General features: G+C 45.8%; 1 long non-coding RNA gene across 1 annotated transcript; it reads right to left on the bottom strand.

Moving 5' to 3' along the window:
• Positions 1 to 4,063: 4,063 nt before the first annotated feature.
• Positions 4,064 to 10,983, bottom strand: LOC132659723 (uncharacterized). Its single transcript, XR_009600462.1, has 2 exons — positions 10,460 to 10,983; positions 4,064 to 9,988 (listed from the first exon to the last, which is right to left on the bottom strand). It is a non-coding gene; the product is annotated as an uncharacterized LOC132659723 (long non-coding RNA).
• Between the last annotated feature and the right edge of the window lie 9,481 nt (positions 10,984 to 20,464).

Raw genomic sequence — 20,464 nt, 5'->3', positions numbered from 1 at the left:
TTACTCCTCTTAAAAAAAAAAGTCATTGCATTAGCTAGGATCTCTATTACAGTGTTGAATAGAGTGGTGAGAATCTGCATGTTTTCCTGTTTAGTCTCTAAGCAGAACACAACTAATATTTTCCCATTAGTACTTGCTCTGGATTTCTGTTAGCTATCATTTAAGAGCTTCCCTTATGGCTCAGCTGGTAAAAAATCTGCCTGCAATACGGGAGACTTGGGTTTGCTCCCTGGATTGGGAAGATGCCCTGGAGAAGGGAAAGGCTATCCGCTCCAGTATTCTGGCCTGGAGATTTCTATGGACTGTATAGTCCACGGGGTCACAAAGAGTCAGACATGACGGAATGACATTCACACTCACCAGACTAAGGTAATCTCTTTTATTTCCAGCTAGCTTGCTAAATGCATTTTTAATTAAATAAATATTAAACTTTACCAGTTTTTGCATCATTTGAAATAATCATAGATTTTTCTTCTCTGATCTAAAAATAGGGAGTATTATTAAAATTGATTTTGGATGTTGAAGCATCTTTGTGGTTTTGAGAAAGATAGAGATATTACTTTGCCAACAAAGGTCTGTCTAGTCAAGGCTATGGTTTTTCCAGTGGTCATGTATGGATGTGAGAGTTGGACTGTGAAGAAAGCTGAGCGCTGAAGAATTGATGCTTTTGAACTGTGGTGTTGGAGAAGACTCTTGAGAGTCCCTTGGATTGCAAGGAGATCCAACCAGTCCATTATGAAGGAGATCAGCCCTGATTTCTTTGGAGGGAATGATGCTGAAGCTGAAATTCCAGTACTTTGGCCACCTTATGTGAAGAGTTGACTCATTGAAAAAGACTCTGATGCTGGGAGGGATTGGGGGCAGGAGGAGAAGGGGACGGCAGAGGATGAGATGGCTGGATGGCATCACTGACTCGATGGATGTGAGTCTGAGTGAACTCTGGGAGTTGGTGATGGACAGGGAGGCCTGGCGTGCTGCGATTCATGGGGTCGAAAAAGTCCGACACGACTGAGCGACTGAATTGAACTGAACTACTTGGTCATCATGGTTTTTTAATATAATTAATTGTATTGTGGAAACTAACTTGTGAGTATTATTTTATGGTTTTTGCCTATTTGCTCTTAATGAGATTGACCTCTAATTATGTTCTCTTGCACTATCTTTTTAAATTCTTGTATTAAGCTCATAATAGCTGAATAATGAATTGGGTGTTTTTCAGCCTTTAAAAATTCTTATTTCAATTTGTGTAAGAACCGAATCAACTCTTTCCTGATCCTTGTATGTGTTTTTTGAGTATGTATATAGGTTACTGAATATCATCTCAATTTCTTTGACAGTTAACTTATTTTGTCTGTTTACTTTTTCTTGGGTCAGTTGTATTAATTTATATTATTACAAAAGTTGTCCATTATACTTAAGTTTCTAAATTTATTAGCAGAAGATTTTTATCATATAGTCTCACAGAAACTATTTTAAAATTTTATTTTATATTAGAGTATAGTTGATTAATAATATTGAGCTTGTTTCATACATAAATGTATGTATTTCTTCAAGTTGTTTTCCCATTTAGGTTGTTATATAATACTGAGCAGAGTTTTCTCTGTGCTATACAGTAGGTGCCCATTGGCTTTCCATTTTAAAGACAGCAGCGTGTGCATGTCAGTCCCAAACTCCCAATCTATTCCTCCCGCAACCTTTCCCCCTGGTAACCATAAAGTAATTCTCTAAGTCTGTGCGTCTGTTTCTGTTCTGTAAATAAGTTCATTTATATCATATTTTTAGATTCCAAAAAAAGTGATATCAAATGCTACTTGTCTTTTTTCTGACTTACTTCACATAGTATTATTGTCTCTGATCAGTGACCAGTGAACGTGGCTCAGTCGTGTCCGACTCTTTGTGATCCCATGGATACAGTCCATGGATTTCTCCAGGCCAGAGCACTGGAGTGGGTAGTCTTTCCCTTCTCCAGGGGATCTTCCCAGCCCAGGGATTGAACCCAGGTCTCCTGCATTGCAGGCAGATTCTTTACCAGCTGAGCCACAAGGGAAGCCCAAGAATACTGGAGTGGGTAGCCTATCCCTCCTCCAGCAGATCTTCCTGACCCAGGCATTGAACGGGGTCTCCTGCTTTGCAGGTGGATTCTTTACGAACTGAGCTATTAGGGAAGCCCGTGATTGTCTCTAGGTCCATCCATGTTGCTGCAAATTGTGTTATAGAAATGTAATCCTTGTGGCATCTCTGGTTCTTTGCATAATATTTTATCCATTCTCCACATCTGTGCAAAACATTCAGCTACTCTGCCATCACTCAGTTCTCCTGCATCTGAGATCAGGAGTCTTATCTCTTTTTCTCAGATGGAGAACAGAGGCAAAGAGATGCTTACTGACCCCATCAATGTCTCTGGGCTGGTAAAAACTGAGACAAGGATTGACACCCACGTTTGTTCTCACTAATCTGGACTTCTCCAGCCCCTTTATGGAATAGTGGTGGTTTCTTGCTCATCCCATGTTTTTGACAGTGATCTCTCACTCTTTTTAAATTTTTTCCTCTTTCGTAGATCTTCATTTTGACTTGAGTATCAATTACCTTTGAAAGTTAGAAATTCTGTGCAGGCTGCTACCCATGCCTCCCTCATCTCATCATAAACATCACAGGTGGGCCTGCAGTTGAATTAAGGGAGCTGGGCTCTTCAGGCACTTGGAGAATTGGAAAGGGATTCATTCATTCTGCACAAAACTGATGATCTCAAGTCTGACCGAAGGAAACATTGTAAACAAAGGAAATAACCAAGGGGATGCTGCCTTCTGTATTCAGAGGAAGAGATCCCATCTCAGCTCTCCTAGGAATCTTTAGACTTTGATGATATTCTATTTGCATTAATCGAAGCAATGAAATTCAAATGTTTAGACCAGTACCAGGGGTGTTGGAAGCATAATGAGGTGGAATAAGGAAAGAGACATTTAGTCTGCTCAGGAAAATCTCTTAATGAGCTCTCCTAGTCAGTGAAATTAGAAGAGAAAAATTAGGCTGGGCTGGATGAAGAGGAGTCCGCAGAGATGGGGATGAAGGGTCTTGTACTTAACTCAAGGCTACGTGACCCATCATGTCTTTCCAAGTTAACCTGCTTTGCTCCTGAAATTGTTACAACTTCCTGTTGTTTATGACTTCCCTCCTCACACAGGGGAATCTGTTTACTTTGTTAAAAATAACAAGCAACATTTCTTTGAGTGTTTCCTCTATGCTAGGTGTTTTGTCATAGCATATAAGTATCATGGTTTCTGACACTGAAATTCAGTTGAGTTGTAACTCATACTTGGTTTTGTTTGGTTAATCATCTGTCTTCTCTACAAGGGTCTAAGGCCCCTGAGGCAGAAGCTGGGCTTTTCCTCCGGTCACTGTCTTTGTGCCTGGTCCTGAACTGAGTTGGCCTGGGGACGTTCTCAGGCTCTGTGCGAAGCTGTTGAATTAATGAAGGACCTAGCCCTCTAACACCCAGTGTCCTCTTGGGGCGCATGCCTATAACAATATCGACTCAGTATTCCGTGGCCTATAGCAATACTGACTCAGTGATATTGATTACATGTATGATTGAATGCTGTTTCCCTCACTGATCTCTGATTTCCTTGAGGGTAGTATTCCTGGCACTTGCCTGTCATATGAGGGCCATATATGTGCAATGGGGGAGGGCGTCAGGGCCCAGAGATGCTGGCTGACACTGGTTCCCACTTAGATTAGGTACCAGGCCTAGATGGGACTAATGGTCCTCACTTCTCCCCAGGTTTCAGTCCAGTTTTAAGAAATCCAACCAGTATAAGCTACATGTCCAAAATGTCACTTTCCTTAGGGGTTGTTGTTGTTGCTTAGTTGCTCAGTCGTGTCCAACATGACCCCATGGATTGCAGCGCACCAGGTTTCCCTGTCCATCACCATCTCCTGGAGCTTGTTCAAACTTATGTCCATTGAGTCAGTGATGCCATCCAACCATCTCATCCTGTGTCGTCCCCTTAGTTGTGCTCCGAGCCCGTATCTCCAAACCGACCAAGAGAGCAAGTCCACCACAGTATTGCAAACGCAAGAAGGGAGTTTATCTCTAGCACGCTAGGGCCCAAGTCTCATCCCACACAAGGGAATCTGACAAGAGCCCCGAACAAAGGAGTATGGTGGCTTATATACAGGCAGTTCTTTGTCTCAGTTACAGGAGTAGCTGGCGTTACATGATTGGCCAGGCAGGATGAGCGCATATCCTATCTCTTTCTGGTAAACATGACTCAGGTCCTAGAGACCGTCGTTTGGTCCCTAACATTCCCCCCTGTCCTTAGATCATATAGAGGAATCTTCCTCTCGGTCCTGAGACACAGTTTGATATTGTTGTCAAAGCACAAACAGCTGTACTGTATTTATGCGTTCCTTTACAAAGGCTACAAGTCTATTGATAATACATGGGCTGAAGGTAAGCATTAGTAAAAGTACTAGCAGGGGTCCTAGCAAGGTGGAGATTAAGGTAGTCAGCCAAGGGGATTGTTGAAACCAAGATTTAAACCATCCCTGTTGAGCCTCACGTTTTCGTTTACGTTGGGCTAGTCCTTTTTTTACTTTGGCCATAGATTTTCCAACTATTCCTGTATGATCCGCATAGAAACAGCACTCTTTTCCTAGGGCAGCACAGAGTCCCCCTTGTTGCAGAAAGAGCAGATCTAATCCCCTCCTGTTTGCTTTTTTCTGGATTGAACCTTATTTTGACTTGTGCATAATGGCAACTTTTACAGCTAAAAGTTGGATCTCCGAGGACCCTAGGGAGGGGCTTGGCAAATGAAAAATTAAGTAAATCTCGATTTCTTATTTCCCAGCGCCGAGGTCCATCATTAGAAGTAACACAATCCCAAGTTTTACAATAAGAGTCTTGTGCCCCCCCACAGGTCTTCCAGTCATGCCTGGGTGTGCCTGGGCATGCCCAGAACCCTTGTTCTCGGAGATAACCCCTAGCCCAAGGCACATTTACCATCGGCTTAAGGTCAAAGTACAAGTCTGGCCACCATGTGTTTGGGGGATGTATTGCGATAGTGGAGTTTAGCACCTCTCGTGTTAGTCCATTTTGCAGCTTCCAGGTGATTTTGATGGGTTGATGCGGGTTCACGCTGGCAACTCCGGAGCAGAGTAACTGGGTCATCCACAAGAGGGCCCAGCCAAGTTGTCCTGGTCCTGTTGGCGCCTTCGAAGCTTTAGCCTCAAGGGGTTGGACGGGTGCAGAGATGTTTCCCATTTTTTTTAGAGTCTTCTTGCTCTGCTGAAGCAGCTGGGCGTACGTGGTTGCAATGCACCCAAGGCCCGATACCGTCGACCTTTAGGGCAGTTGGGGTGGTAAGAAGAACAACATAAGGACCCTTCCATTTGGGTTCTAGTGCCTTGGTTTGGTGCCTTTTGACCCATACCCAGTCTCCTGGGCCAATGTCATGTGAGGGAATAGTTCTCTTATTTTGACCCACATGTATTTCCTGGAGCAGTTTCCAGACACGAGAGTGCACCTTGCTTAAGGCCATCAAGGCCTCATGGAATTGCCCCAACGTGGGAGGCGGTAGTTTCTTCCCTTCAAATATTGGACATACAGGGGGAGGTCTCCCATACAGAATCTCAAATGGGGTCAGATTAAGTTGATAAGGAGTATTACGCGCACGGAAGAGGGCGAAGGGAAGGAGGGTCACCCAGTCCCCGCCAGTCTCTATAGCCAATTTAGTTAAAGTTTCTTTTAGAGTCCGATTCATTTTTTCTACTTGCCCTGAGCTCTGTGGACCGTATTTACAATGTAACTTTCATTTAGTCCCCAGGGCTAGGGCAAGTCTCTGAACTAATTGACTCACAAAGGCAGGTCCATTATCAGAGCCGATGGTTACTGGCAGGCCAAACCTGGGAACTATTTCTTCTAAAATCTTTTTTTGCCACTATCATCACAGTTTCTCCCTTTGTAGGAAAAGCTTTTACCCACCCTGAGAAGGTATCCACCAACACTAACAAGTACCGGTAACCATACTTGCCTGGCCTTACCTCGGTGAAATCTATTTCCCAGTGTTGCCCTGGTCCTTCTCCCCGATACCTCAGTCCTGCATGTTGTCCTTTTCCTGGCCTCATCTGTTGACATGCCTTACAAGCATGCACTATGTTCTTTACAGTTGTCTGGTGCCGGGGAAATCGCAGGCGTGCAGTCTGAAAGAGCATCAGACTTTTTTTTTTTTTTTTCCCAGATGAGTAGACAAGTGCAAATGCTCACATAGTTGCCGTCCCAACTGACCAGGGAGTATCAAGTAGCCGTCTGAGTCTCAGTACCATCCATCTTTATCTTTTTGAAGGTTGGTGTGCTTTTGGATCCAAGCAAAGTCTGTGGATGAACACTCAGGGGTTGGGGGCAGAGTTCCCATACCTGGAGGTGGAAGTCCGATTACCAACACAGGGGTGATGAAATCTTTATCAGCTACTTTTCGAGCTGCCAGGTCTGCGGCATGATTCCCTCGTGCCGTGGGGCTGTCACCCTTCTGATGTCCAGGTACGTGTACTATTGACACAGCCCGAGGCATCTGTACAGCCTCTAAAAGTCTACAGATTTCAGGCAAGTTTTTAATTTTTTTTTTTTTTTTTTAGCTGTCAAAAACCCCCGTTCTCGATATATCGGGCCCTGGATGTGTACCGTGCCAAAAGCATAGCGACTGTCAGTGAAAATAGTTATTCTTTTTCTTTTGGCTCTCTCTAATGCTTGAATCAGGGCAATTAACTCTGCCTTTTGTGCTGAGGTATCCGGGGGAAGGGCCTCTGCCCATATCGTCTATCCAGAGTCATCTACTATTGCGGCTCCCGCCCGTCTCTGTCCATCTTTTACATAACTGCTGCCGTCTGTGAACCATTTTAGCTCACTGTTATCCAGTGGAGTATTGGTTAAGTCCTTTCGCATTGCTGTTACCCCGGCCAGTATCTCATCACAATCATGGAGGAGGCTATTTTCCCCTGGATTGGGCAAAAGAGTGGCCGGATTTAGAGTACAGGGCGTTTGGAAATGAATCCGTGGGGTGTCAAGTAGCAAGGCCTGGTAGTGCATCAAGCGGGCATTAGAAATCCATTTACCTGGGGGTTGTTTTAAAACTCTCTATGGCATGAGGAGTGTAGACCAAGAGTCTCTGTCCATAAGTCAGTTTATCAGCATCGTGGACTAAGAGTGCAGTGGCCGCGATGATACGGAGGCAAGGTGGCCATCCGGCTGCCACTGGGTCCAGTCTCTTGGAAAGGTAAGCTACAGGTTACTTCCATGGTCCCCGTCTCTGTGTTAGTACCCCTTTTCTTATCCCCCGCTTTTCATCTATAAATAATTGGAAAGGCTTAGATGGATCAGGGAGGGCAAGGGCAGGAGCTTTTAGCAAGGCTCGCCTGAGCTCTTGGAAGGCCTCTTTTATTGGCTCAGTCCATTTCCAGTCCTTGTTTTTTTGGTCCCCTCATATAGGGGCCTGGCCTTTTCTGCAAACCCCAAGATCCATAACCGGCAATATCCCACTGTTCCCAGAAATTCTCTCACTTGTCTAGGGTTAGCCGGCTCAGGGATCTGGAGGATGGTTTTTTTATAGCCTGTGTTAGCCACCTCTGGCCCTGTTTTATCTTATAACCGAGGTATGTAACCTCTTGCTTGGCAATCTGGGCCTTTTTGGCACTAGCCCTGTAACCTAAAGTCCCCAAGGTTTGGAGAAGGTCACCTGTTGCCTCTTGGCACTCTTTTTCTGTAGCCACTGCCAGCATAAGGTCATCAACATATTGTAAGAAAACAATGGTAGGGTGTTCAACCCGATACTCACGGAGGTCTTCGTCCAGGGCCTCATTAAATAACGTGGGCGAGTTTTTGAAACCCTGTGGTAAGCGAGTCCATGTCAGCTGCACTGGGGTCTGACCACCGTCTTCCTGCCATTCGAAGGCAGAGATCTCTTGGCTTGCGGGGGCAAGAGGCAAACTGAAAAAGGCATCTTTTAAATCTAAAACAGTGTACCAAATGTCATTTGGAGGCAAGTTGCTTAGCAGTGTATAAGGGTTAGGAACCATAGGATGAATATCATTCACCTGTTTGTTGACTTCTCGTAGATCTTGAACCGGTCTAAAATCAGTTCCCCCAGGCTTTTTCACAGGCAACAGGGGAGTGTTCTGTGGGGACTGGCACCTTTTCAGGACCCCAGCGTCTATGAGGCGTTGTATAGAGGAGTAATTCCTTGTTGAGCCTCCTGACTCATGGGATACTGTTGTACCCTCACCGGGGAAGCACTGGCTTTCAGTTCCACAATGATAGGGGGCCTCTGTTTGGCTAGTCCCATTCCTGCAGTTTCAGCCCAGGCCTGAGGGTATCTTTGAACTCATGGTTGTACTTTGGGGCTTATTGTCGCTGGGGCCTCTGGCAAGTAGAGCCTGTATTCATCTTTTAATGCCAGAGACAAGACCTGAAGAGGATGCCTGGTCCCATCTAAAACCGACACTTGTCCATGGTCGAAATGAATTTGGGCATTTACTTTAGACAGTAAATCCCTTCCCAACAAGGGCGCTGGACACTCAGGTATCACCAGAAAGGAATGGGTCACCTGGTGGGCCCCCAAGTTCACATGCCGTTTTGTAGTCCATCCATATCGTTTAGTCCCGGTTGCTCCCTGCACCCAGCTACTTTTCTTAGACATGGGTCCATCTTTTTGGTTTAAGACTGAGTATTGGGCTCCTGTGTCCACCATGAAGCCAACCGGTTTCCCCTCCACATTTATAGTTACCCAGGACTCGGGGAGGGGCTTCAAGCCCTGACCCGCCTAGTCGCTATCCTCATCCGAGTAGAGGATATGACTGTCTGGAGAGGGAGTCTCGTTCTTGGGGTTCTTGGGCCCCTCTTTTAGATTTTTTCTTGGGGCATTTATCTTTCCAATGTCCAAACTCTTTACAAAACGCACATTGGTTTTTCTCAAGCTTACGCCTTGTCATTTTTTCTTCAGTTTTTGAGTCCAATTTTTTTCCCCTTTTTGGAACCTGTTTTTGTTTTCAACCCCAGCAAAAAATATCTGGGCCAGCTCTTTTTGATTTTTACGGTTTTCTTCAGCTCTAAATTTTCTTTCTTCTCTTCTAATGCGGTCCTCTCTCTCTTTTGGGGTCTCTCTATGATTAAAAACTCTCTCGGCTGCCCTCACTAGATCTTGCAAGGATTGTTTATTTAACCTCTCTATCTTTTGTAACTTTTTTCTAAAACGGGGAGCTGCTTGATTTACAAATGCTAACATAACTGCCGCTCGTGACTCATCTGCCTGTGGGTCCATAGGGGTATACTGTCTAAAAGCTTCCATTATCCTTTCCAGGAAGGCTGCTGGGCTCTCATTTGGCTGTTGTCTCACTGGATTTATTTTGGCCAAATTAGTTGGCTTTCTGGCGGCCGCTCTAAGGCCAGCCATGAGAGTCTGGCGGTACACCCGGAGACGCTCCTTACCTTCAGCACGTTTGAAGTCCCAGTTGGGTTGCACCACGGGGAACCCCTCCTCAGTGAGGTTAGGCTGTATTGTGGGCCTCCCATCCACCCCTGGCACAGTTTTCCGGGCTTTTGACAGGATCCGTTAGTGCTCCTCTGTAGTAAAAAGTACCTGTAACAGTTGCTGACAATCATCCCAAGTGGGATTGTGAGTAAACAGGATAGACTCTAAAAGATCAATAAGACCCTGCGGTCTTTCAGAGAAGGAGGGAGTCTGGGTTTTTTAATTGTACAAATCACTAGTGGAGAAGGGCCAATACTGATATGTCCGTTCTCCACCCTCTCTGGCTGGCCCTGCCCGGACCGGAAATGCATGAATGGTGGAGGAGGGAACCTCTGGGTCTTCTTCTGCTATGCTGGCCATTTTTTTTTTTTTTTGGCCTTTCTCCGAGTTCCCTAGGCGGGGCCCCTTTTTCTGGGAGGAGCTGAAGGCTTGGTTCTCTTTTTGGCTTCTCCCGATGAAACCTGTGGAACCTGTGGAAGCAAGGGCGGGGAAGAGTGAAGGGAAGTGAGGGGCTGAAAAACAAAAGGTTTTAGCCAGGCCAGGGGGTTTTCCACCAGGTCCTGTCAGACCAAAATGTATGGAGTTTGGTCTGGCTGGGTGTCCTGAAGGGTAGGGGGTGAGCACCTTCTCTCTGACTGCTTGAATAGTAGGCAGGCTGAAGGTGCCTTCTTGTGGCCAGCTGACATCAAAAGCAGGCCCCTCGACAGAACAAAAAGTTACTAACTTGCTTTTTTTCACCAGCAATGATAGATTCTGTGCTCTAGACTTGAAATCAGAGAAGTGGTTAATCATAAGAGATAAAGGAGTAGAAGTTGTTTGTCCCATGATCACAGAAAAGTACACTGGGAGCCAACAGAGCACACAAAGAGCAACGCAGACACCACAAATAGACAAACAGATAACAAACGCAAGGTGGCCACCGACAGTGCACTCAATCTTACCTGCAGGATGTTCACAGAGCCAGCCGCCTCCCCAGCATGAAACTGGGCCCTGGCCTTACGCTGACTTGCCTCTGCACTTTACAGCCAGATGCCTCCCCAGTATGATACTGGGCCTTGGACTTAATCTGGGCTTCTGCAATGTTAGCACCGGTGCTCAGAGCTCTTATCTCCTAACGAGGTTACTCCCTTCTACCAGGAGAGTTGTCCTCCCCGGCGGGACGGAGATCCCGGACGAGCCCCCAGATGTTGTGCTCCGAGCCCGTATCTCCGAACCGACCGAGAGAGCAAGTCCACCACAGTATTGCAAACGCAAGAAGGGAGTTTATCTCTAGCACGCTAGGGCCCAAGTCTCATCCCACACAAGGGAATCTGACAAGAGCCCCGAACAAAGGAGTATGGCGGCTTATATACAGGCAGTTCTTTGTCTCAGTTACAGGAGTAGCTGGCGTTACATGATTGGCCAGGCAGGATGAGCGCATATCCTGTCTCTTTCTGGTAAACATGACTCAGGTCCTAGAGACCATTGTTTGGTCCCTAACACCCTTCTCCTTCCTTCTTCCTTATGGGTACCTGTTTGCTGATTTGAACTAAAGTTTGTCTACAATGTTATTCAAATCCTGTGCTATTTCGAGGATCTGTAGTACTTTCTCTGAGTTTATGTGAATGACCATATTCGCTTATAAAGAAACAGTTCTTGTACTGCTTGTATGTGCTTGAACCCATTTCTCTGTCTTCCACATCCAGTGCCATTAGAAGGAAGGTTGCAGAGATGCCAGGAGGAGTCACCCTCCTAATGCCATCTCCAGCTCTGCATCTTAAATCTCAATTGCTGGTGAATAAGGTCCCTGGCCACGGGCAGTAAACCACACACTCCCAGGTTTGCTGATGACCTGTAGGGCAATGTAATCACGCTGGATATTGGGGAAAGACTGGAATCTTTGTAGGCATTCAAAGGCAAATTGTGAATACAGAAAAAGAAAAAAGAGAAGAGCTCTCTCCAAGTTAGCTCTTTCAGCAAAGAACGTATCTTATTTTTATCAGTTGAACAATTGGTGTAGTCGCAGAAACACATCTGTTCTCCCCGCTGTGGGTGGCCGTTTACAGCACAGCCTCTAGGTGGACATTAAGAAGGGCTGTACTGACGGGAGAGTGGTGCAGGTTGTCACCCAGCCCACCAGGAGAGGGCTTCGTTCACATCCAGGTCCCCTGCTCCAGCTCCAGCTATGAATGTCACAGAGGGTGACAGCACTGGTTTTAAAAGCTAGGGGGGAGGGACAGGGATGGGGGAACTGTCGCTGCCTCCTGGGGTTCCCCCTCATTGGGCCTCCTGGGGTCTCCTTGGCACTGGGCAAAGGGCAGACAGCAGCCCTTTTCCCCGAGGGGATTTGGGACGTTAGAACACTGGTGGGGGTGGGGTTCGTCTCCTGAAAAGTGTGCCCACTCACTGGACACCCATGCCTCACCAGTGAGGCAGATGCATCAGGGGTACAGGGGTACAGGATAAGGGGTGGGTTGTGCCCCCCAAACTCCTGGGTCCAAGTCCCCCCTGCATGGGGCCTCAGGATGTGACTGAGGTACTTGACACTTAACTTGTAATTCAAGTTACTGAGGTCACTGATGGGGGCACTTAACCTAGGGCGACTCCTAGGAAGGGGACACCTGGCCGTAGGCAGCACAGAGAGAAGGCGGCCCGAGGACAGGGGGACGGGAGAGAGTCCACAGGCCAAGGAGAAGGGCCGAAGCAGATCCCTCCTTCAGCTGCAGAGGGACTAACCCTGCTGCGCCTCTGTCTTGAGCTTCTAGCCTCTAGATCAGGAGACAACCCTCTGTGTGGTCTGAGCCGCACACCGCGCCGCTTTGTTCCTGCAGCCCCATGGAGCTGACCCAGGAGGTGGCGTGCCCAAGTGTGGACCCCGAGCTCCACAGGAATGTCTCTGAGAGGCATTCAGGACTCTTCTCCACAGGCCTGACCCCCGCCATCCTTGGGGGGACGCTTCCGTGGACAGAGCCGTCAGCAAGCTGTCCCGAGGGCTGATTGTCCATTGCTCTGCAACGCCTCTAGCAGACCCTGGAGCTGTCTCATTTACTATTGGATCTGGAATTTAGCAGCTGTGTTTGGGAACCAGGTCACCTAACTGCTTGAGAAATCATTTTACTTGTCTTGAGAAGACCGCAGGAACATTTAGAAACAGACTCTAAGTGGCTCCAGCAGGTGGACTGTTGATTCCTTGTTTTTAGAGAATATCCGTGGGGCCCATCATTGGCAATGTCTCTAACTGCCTGGCTCTGCCTCCGTGTAATGAAGCATCCCTGTGTCCTGATTACCACTGTGACAACAAGATGGATGTTTCAAAGACGCACTTCTGTGCTCAATCAAATTTGAGAAACACATTACAGTCAGTCTTTTGCGTGGGGCTGTTTACTCCTACTTGCGGCTAATTAGTCAAGATGAATGGACAAATGGGAACTGCCGTCCTCCCAGCCCATCAACTGGCTGCTGCTTTGTTATGAAAAAGGAAATTATTGTCAGTTTAAAAATATTTGATGCCACAGAGGATTTAAATTAAGAGAGAGAGAGGAGTAATCAGGTTTCTACATGAGGCTGTCACGAGAGGGAGGTAAGACAAGGTTCCTCGTACAGAGCTGGCCAACCTCTTCCCAAAGAGACAAACTAGGGGTCACAGAGCACAGCATCCTGCCCTGAGTGTGGAAAATGCAAACAGGGTATGTTTGCTCTAACCTAAAAGCAACAACGGGGGCAGAATATCTTGGAACAAGGCTGCAGTTTTACTTGGTCAAAGCTCCTTTTAGGAGAACCAAACTCTATGGAGGAGCAGAGAAAGAAATGGATGCAGAAAACTGGCTTCCACTGGCCAGCTGACCACCTTTGAGCCTGAGCTTCTAACCCAAGTTTTCTCATAAAAGGTAATCATTTCTACCTGTGGGAGTAACACGGGAGCTGATGCTTCATCGAACTCTTGGAAGACTGCAAAACCCATGCAAATTAATTCTTTCCAGAAGACAGCTGTGCATGTTCTTTGCCTTACTGTTTTGGAAGATTTTTTTGTGACTCTGAAAATGAATTGACATTGTGCTTATAAAAAGTAAAAATATTCAAAGCCACATTTCCAACGGATAACTTCCTGTTCGATGTCTGTTTTAGCCACCAGCCCTCGCTGTCCACTATTGAGAAATCTGTAATTTCATAGTGTCATTCTGGTTACTGGGAAACCTGCAGTGACTCAACGTTGGGTCTAGAATTCTGGTCTGCCCTATGGTTATATAGTCCAGAACCACCCTCTTTCTGCTTTTTGTCAGCTCTCAGTTGGTTTCTCAGGGCCAGGTATTTGGAGGGCCTTGGGGTGATGTCATCCCTAGTAGTTCTGAGTTGGAAGAGTTAAATGACTACATGGTCAAGTTCTTCCATGTTATAGGGTAACAAAATCAGCAATGGTGCATGAATTGGGGCCAATAACGCAAATCTCCCAAGTCCATTGGAGTTTTATTCTCTCTATATTGGGTCCTTGCCTCCAGGAAAACTTAGTGACACGTGCTTAGTCACTCAGTTATGTCTGACTCTTTGTGACCCTATGGACTGTAGCCCATCGGGCTCCTCTGTCCATGGGATTTCCCAGGCAAGAATAATGGAGCAGGTTGCCATTTCCTTCTCTAGGGGATCTTCCTGACCCAGGAATCTGAGTTTCTTAGTAACACTGCTGGAGGCAAATAAAGCAACCCCGAGGAGATGGTCCATAATTTTCCCTAAGCACTGCCTTCTTCTTGGGAGCAGAAACAGACCAGTAATATAGTATTAAGGAGACTCAGGGGTGCAGAGGGAAAAGAAGGGCCTGTGTGAGCTCAGAGGGCAAACTCAACAGCATGCGAATTTCAGTGCCCCTTATCTGGATGTCGGAAAGAGAAAATGGCCCTGTGAGTTAGGAGACCTCTGGTTACAGGAATAGTGTGACTTAGCAAAGGTGTGATGCCTAACGAAGGCACTTTCCTCACCTAGAAGATGAGGAAGTGGCACTGCCTGGTGGGTGTGCCACCTGCTTTCCAGGTATCAGGCTCAGTAATGATCCCTTCTCTCCGAGCACTGGACCTGGAAATCTCTGTGTAATTTTCACTTCCACTTATTCTTCCTACCTGTATTGGCTCAGGGTAATGCTGGTTCTTGCTGTACTCTACCGCCTTCACACTTCAGAAATATATTTTGTTCTCTGTTTAATTGTTTAAAACCTCTCAGACAGAAGGTCTTCTCCAAACATTGGTACTGTTCTTGGTGAGGACATCATCATCTGGATCACTGCTGGGTCTTCCACGCAGCTGCGGTTCAACGTCAAGCTCAGCACATCTGTGTTTTGTGTTATTATTTTAATTTAGAGGCTGCTCACACATTGAACACTTTTTAAAGTCAGCATTGGTCATGAGCACATATTTATATGTAGTATAAAACTGAGCCAAGATAGGAAACATCTTTGCCAAGGGAAAGCAAATAACACCTCTTTCACCTGGAGTGGCAAATGTCTGGGTACACAGTACTCTTTTGTTCGTAACAAAGGTTGAGCTGCAGGTAATCCTCCAGTTTCCCTTTATCTATGCTGTGGGGACAAGTACTCAATATTTTGCAGTCAACTTGCATCCTCTGAATGCATGTTATTATGTGTGAAACCCTGTAATTGGTGTTTTCATGTTGCTAAAGCTCCTTACCAGTCCAGGAGAGGTGTGTTGTTGTTTTCCCTTTGTACTCATAGAGAAACTGAGACTCAGAGAGAGAGAAAAAATTCAGTCTCATGAGAACCAGCTCTCTGAAGTTTGATGTGCAATCTGTCATTCCTTCCCTTGTAAATGTTGGAATAATTTCACTTCCAGATGAGTGACAGTAGCAAAATAATGGAGACCTCTGTGCCTTTTATACAGAGTCACCTTTGTATTTCACATTATCTATCATCTGTTATCTATGTATCTAAGTGTCTATTATATATCTATTTATCATCTGCCTACTTATCTATTATCTATGTATCTATTATTTACCTGCTTATCTATTATCTACCTATTATTTATCTATCTAGTAGCTATCTTCTATTTATTATCTATGTATTTGTCTATTATCTGTCATCTCTATATTATCTATGTATCTCTTGTCTATGTTTCTATTTTCAATCTAATTTTAACTATTTTATCTGTCTATTTTAACTAGTATTTAATCTATCTAATTTTCTCAAACCATTGGAGTGTAAGTTGCATGCGTCATATCATTTATCCTTTAATACTTCAGAGTGTTTCCCAAGATCAAGGACACTTTCTAACATGACCACAATACAGTTATTAAATTCAGGCATTTTTAACATTGACACAGTGTTATTTGTCAAAACTATAGCCCATATTCCGGCTTTGCAGTTGTTCCCAAATGTGTTTTACAGCAATTTAGCCTCTGGCCCCACATGCACGGAGAGTTGCCATGTCTCTTTAGACTCCTATAACCTGGGAGAGACCCTCAGCCTTTGTCTTTTGTGTCACTTTTGGATACAAGCCAGTTATTTCTAGTATGTCCCCTCAGTGTGTTTACTTGGTGTGTAGATAGTGCATGCTTGAGTGGTATTATTTCGTAAGTGATGTTGTGTCCTCAGTGGATCATACCACAGGGTTCATAAAGTTGGTTTGTCCCAATATTGGTGATACTAGTTTTGATTCCATTTCTCCTCTCAAAAGTACTATTTATTATTTTTTATTTAAATAACTTGTTAAAAATAGTTTGAGGCCAAGTAAATACTCCATTTCTCACTGAACTCACACCCACTAATTTCATTTTAGTTTTCATTCATGGTATTTGCCCAAGGGCTTCACAGGTTGTGTAGTGGTAAAGAACCTGTCTGCCAATGCAGGAGACACAGGAGACATGGGTTCAATCCCTGGGTTGGGAAGATCCCCTGGAGTGGGATGGCAACCCACTCCAGTATTCTTGCCTGAAAAATTCCGTGGACAGGGAGGCCTGGCAGTCTATAGTCCATGGGGTTGTAAAGAACTGGACACAACTGAGCAACTAAGCACACACATCACATCGCATATGCCTAAATCAATTACTATCACAACAAGGAAAATATGGTGATTTGTTTTCTTTCGCATACCTTGAGGATCTGTTGTCAGGACTGACTGCTTATGGAAGCTTTCAGAATTAGGGGTTACTAATGTCCATTCTAGGACACAAGTTGATTAGCTATTAGTGGAGAAGTTAGCTTTTGAACTTAGGACTTTTAACCAAAATGAGATATACATTTCACTCTATAGAGGTTATTTGTAATTAATTATAACAGGGACGCTTTATTTTATCTTTGGCTCTAGACTTCTTTGTTTAACTAGTTGTCACCAGATGGACCACCACAGAGTTTCGTTTTGGTGGTCTTAAGCTGTGAAACCATTTCACGTTCTTACTGCTTGCCTATAAGGTGAGTCCGAGTCTTTTTGACTGCTGGGCACCTCGAGTCTACAGCCAGTAGGCATGGAATATGCATTCACTGCAAAATTAATGACTGGGTCAACACTGCTTTGAAGTTGACCTCTGAGTGCACCTCAGTGGAACGCTTCTTAAAAGCTAAAAGCAAAGAAAATGCATAACATTAAATTCCAACTTGTGGGAAAGTCCTCCTCCCTCACCAGGCTAGGGTTTGGTCTAATTCCACTTGACATGGGTTTCCTACCCCTGCTGTATTCTGAGGGGACTTTGATGTGCTTGTGGGGTCAGTTAATGGGGAAACTGTGTTCCACTTATTGAGGGAAGAAGTAAGTTTTGTTTGTTTGTTTGTTTGTTTATGTATTGTTCTTATATGATAGAGCCATCCAGGAGTGGAGATGACACGTCTTTGTTGTTGAGAGGCGAGTCAAAGGTTGAGATCCAGGGGCAAGAGACATCAGAGTGGAAGGAGAGGGACGCAAGAAGATGGACACAAGAAGCTCTAAAGCAAGGACTATTCATCGAAGACAGAAAGCACCAGAACTGAGGCCGCAGGTGGCGTGCTGGCCTCAGGATTCTGCAGGACGGGCAGGGAGAGGCCCCAGGGGGCGCCCCCAGCCCTAGGTTCAAGCCGGAACCCTGTGGGGAGACCCGCGTGATGACAGCGGTGCCAGGTTTACCGTGGAGACGTGTCATTCCCAGACGCTGGAAGTGCCACTGACTTTGGAATTGGCAGAGGTGAGCTAATCTCGTCCCTCTTTTGCCAGTGAGGAGGAGTCAGGGGGAAAAACGAGAGTGTGAGAGGGGGAAGGGAGTATTGTGAAACCCTTTGTGTCCTGGTGATGACCTTGAATTTCTAAGACTGAGCAGAGGAAAATGATTTTTATACACTCGCCCAATTCCCTAAGGACCCTGGTGCTAATTCTAGGTGCGTAATGTGTGAGTCTCTGAGGTGCTTATACAAAAGAGTTTGCTGAACCCCAGTTGACAATAATATACTACATGGGTGTTGGTATTTCAAGGTAGCCATTTTTGAGGTTTCATTGTATCATTTTCCTAGCTGCAACACTCACAATAGAGATGACCACTTACATTCATCTGCTTTCCAGAGGTGTCCTGGGTATGGCACTACAGAAGCATGGACTCATTAGAGAACCTCTTTGGTACCCACATAGAGCTATTAAAAAAAAAAAAAAAAAGACCTAGCAAATATTTGCTTTTTTTTTTTTTTAATTTAATATTTTCAGCTTGGTTTTCGCAAAATTCTGATGGTGCTCTCCTCTATGTAAGGATGAGTGCATATTACCCTCACATGCCAGTGACCTCTTGGTTTTAGTTGGTCTGTGATTGTTCCTCCATTTGTAAGTGTTATGCAAATGGAAAGGGGCATTTTGATATGCAAATGTTAACAGATTTACTCAGCACAGGCCTTTCAGTGCCTTTACTTGTTACCTGCAAGTGCAGATCTCTAGTCTCTAAGAGCCTGGGAATTGTTAACAACAACTCTTCCTCTACTGCCCTCTTTCTCTGTCTCCTGTTTCCTCCCTCCCTGTCTTTCTCTTAAAGCATCTATTGACCCTAGTATTTCCAGCAACACAAACTTGAAATAGCTGATGTAGACCCTGAAGGTAAAATTACTTAAAAGCGGGGAAGTGATGTCCAATTTCATCCAGCACATGTAGAAATCCCAACCCTGCTCCGCCTGATTAAAAATGTCTAGAGAACATGAGATTTGCTAAACAAATGCCCCCAAATATGAAAGTGGATGAGTGGAGGTGGAAGTGAGGGATGGGGCAGCTGGCACCCGGGGAGGCAGGACTGGTCCGCGTCCATGTCTAACTGGGGCTGGCCGTCCTGCATCGAGAGAGGCTGGAGCCTGTGCTGCCTCATCTCTCTCCTGATGGACTGTCTCCATGGAAACCTGCGTGAGGTCAAGCGCTCTTGGGAGACTTGATATGGAACTAAAGTTGTGATGCAAAGGGAAGGAACTAAATACTGAAATTTGAGCCCAAATTCTTTCTTAGGCTATTTCTTTGTGCCAGAGCTTAGTGGAGCTATGGGTATTGGTGCATCTCTGGACCTGGCCTGCCCTCCCCTCCTCCCTCTTGCCTCCCTCTTTGACTCATGAGATAGTCTTTTTCTGGAAATGGAGACCTAATATAGAAATGAGAACAGCTTCTCTTTACCTTTGACTCCACTTCTAAAACAGGTAAGCTTGATTTGGGCATGCTTGATTACAGGCAGGTATATTTTTCCCTCTCAGGTGTTGTGTCTGTAAATGTCTTCTCATCAAGAGCTGGCATGTGACTTTCCTTTGAAATCAGGCTTTCATGACAAGTGGAACTTTTGCAAAAAGGAATTGTCTTTGTAGAGGGCTTGGGTACTTCTGCTGAAATGACAGAGAGTGAGAGAGTGCTCAGGTGAATGCCCGCTGGAATGGCAGGAGTGCTAGAGGTGGCCACAGAGGTGCCACGTGGTTCGGGGTTTCCTGATTCCAAGCAAACCTAGACAGCTTCAGTGAGCTTCACAGTGTCCAGGAGGAAGGCCGAAGCCAGCCACTGGCATCCTGAGGGTCTGCTATATTTGTCTTGATGCTTTGCTGCAGTCTCTGAAGTCCCTGTGACTACATGTTGCTTTCCAAATAAAATAAAATTATTGTGAAGCAGCAACAGCAACCACAGATCACAAATCAAGGGGCACTGCTGTGCGCTCAGTCCACCAGGCAGACAGCAATCTAAGGGGCCTCTCATATCCAGTGCCATCTTTGGGCAGGCTCCGAGGACTGAGAGCCACCAGAGCTGGAGAATCGGCAGGATACAGCTTTCACCTAGGGCTTCCCAGGTGGCAGTAGTGGTAAAGAACCCGCCTGCCACTGCAGGAGCCCTAAGAGACAAGGGTTCCATCCCTGGGTCGGGAAGATCCCCTGGAGGAGGAAATGGCAGCCCACTCCAGTACTCTTGCCTGGAGAATCCCATGGACTCATGGGCTATAGTCCATAGGGTTGCAAAAAGTCAGACATGACTGAAGCAGCTTAGCACACACCTATGCCCAACTTTCAAAGTGCCTGGTGAGAGAGGAGGGAGCATGAGGCTGAAGGAACAGAGAATTAGTCAGGGAGTGCCCCAGAATCTCTGGTGGCCAAGGAGCCCAGGGGAGACCCAGGGGACGGGTGGGTGACCCTGGCATGTGATGGGTACTCTTGGGTGGAGCAGTAGCCATGCCTTGGGTTTAGTCTGGATAGCCTTGAAAACTGAACCCAGACATATTCAAGAGATTAGTAACCTATGGCAAAGTTTTGCTGAGTTCACAGAACATGACTAATAGAAATGACATATGAAGATGAATCTTCTTAACAGCTCCAAGAATTAAAAACGTTACACCAAGCCAAAAAACAAACAAACAAACAAAAAACACTTCAACAAAACCAGTGAACGACCTTGCAGGGAAACACCGTGTGTGTTACCTTTGGACTCTGGAGTGTCACATATGCCCCGTGGCCACAGGCCCAGTTCCTTGCTAAGCACGCCGTGGCTGACCAGCCTGGGTCTTCTGTC

The sequence above is a fragment of the Ovis aries genome, chromosome 4 (assembly GCF_016772045.2).
Source record: "Ovis aries strain OAR_USU_Benz2616 breed Rambouillet chromosome 4, ARS-UI_Ramb_v3.0, whole genome shotgun sequence".
NCBI classification, from domain to species: Eukaryota; Metazoa; Chordata; class Mammalia; order Artiodactyla; family Bovidae; genus Ovis; species Ovis aries.
Note: the sequence above shows the minus strand (reverse complement) of the source record. Positions and strands in the feature narration are given on the sequence as shown.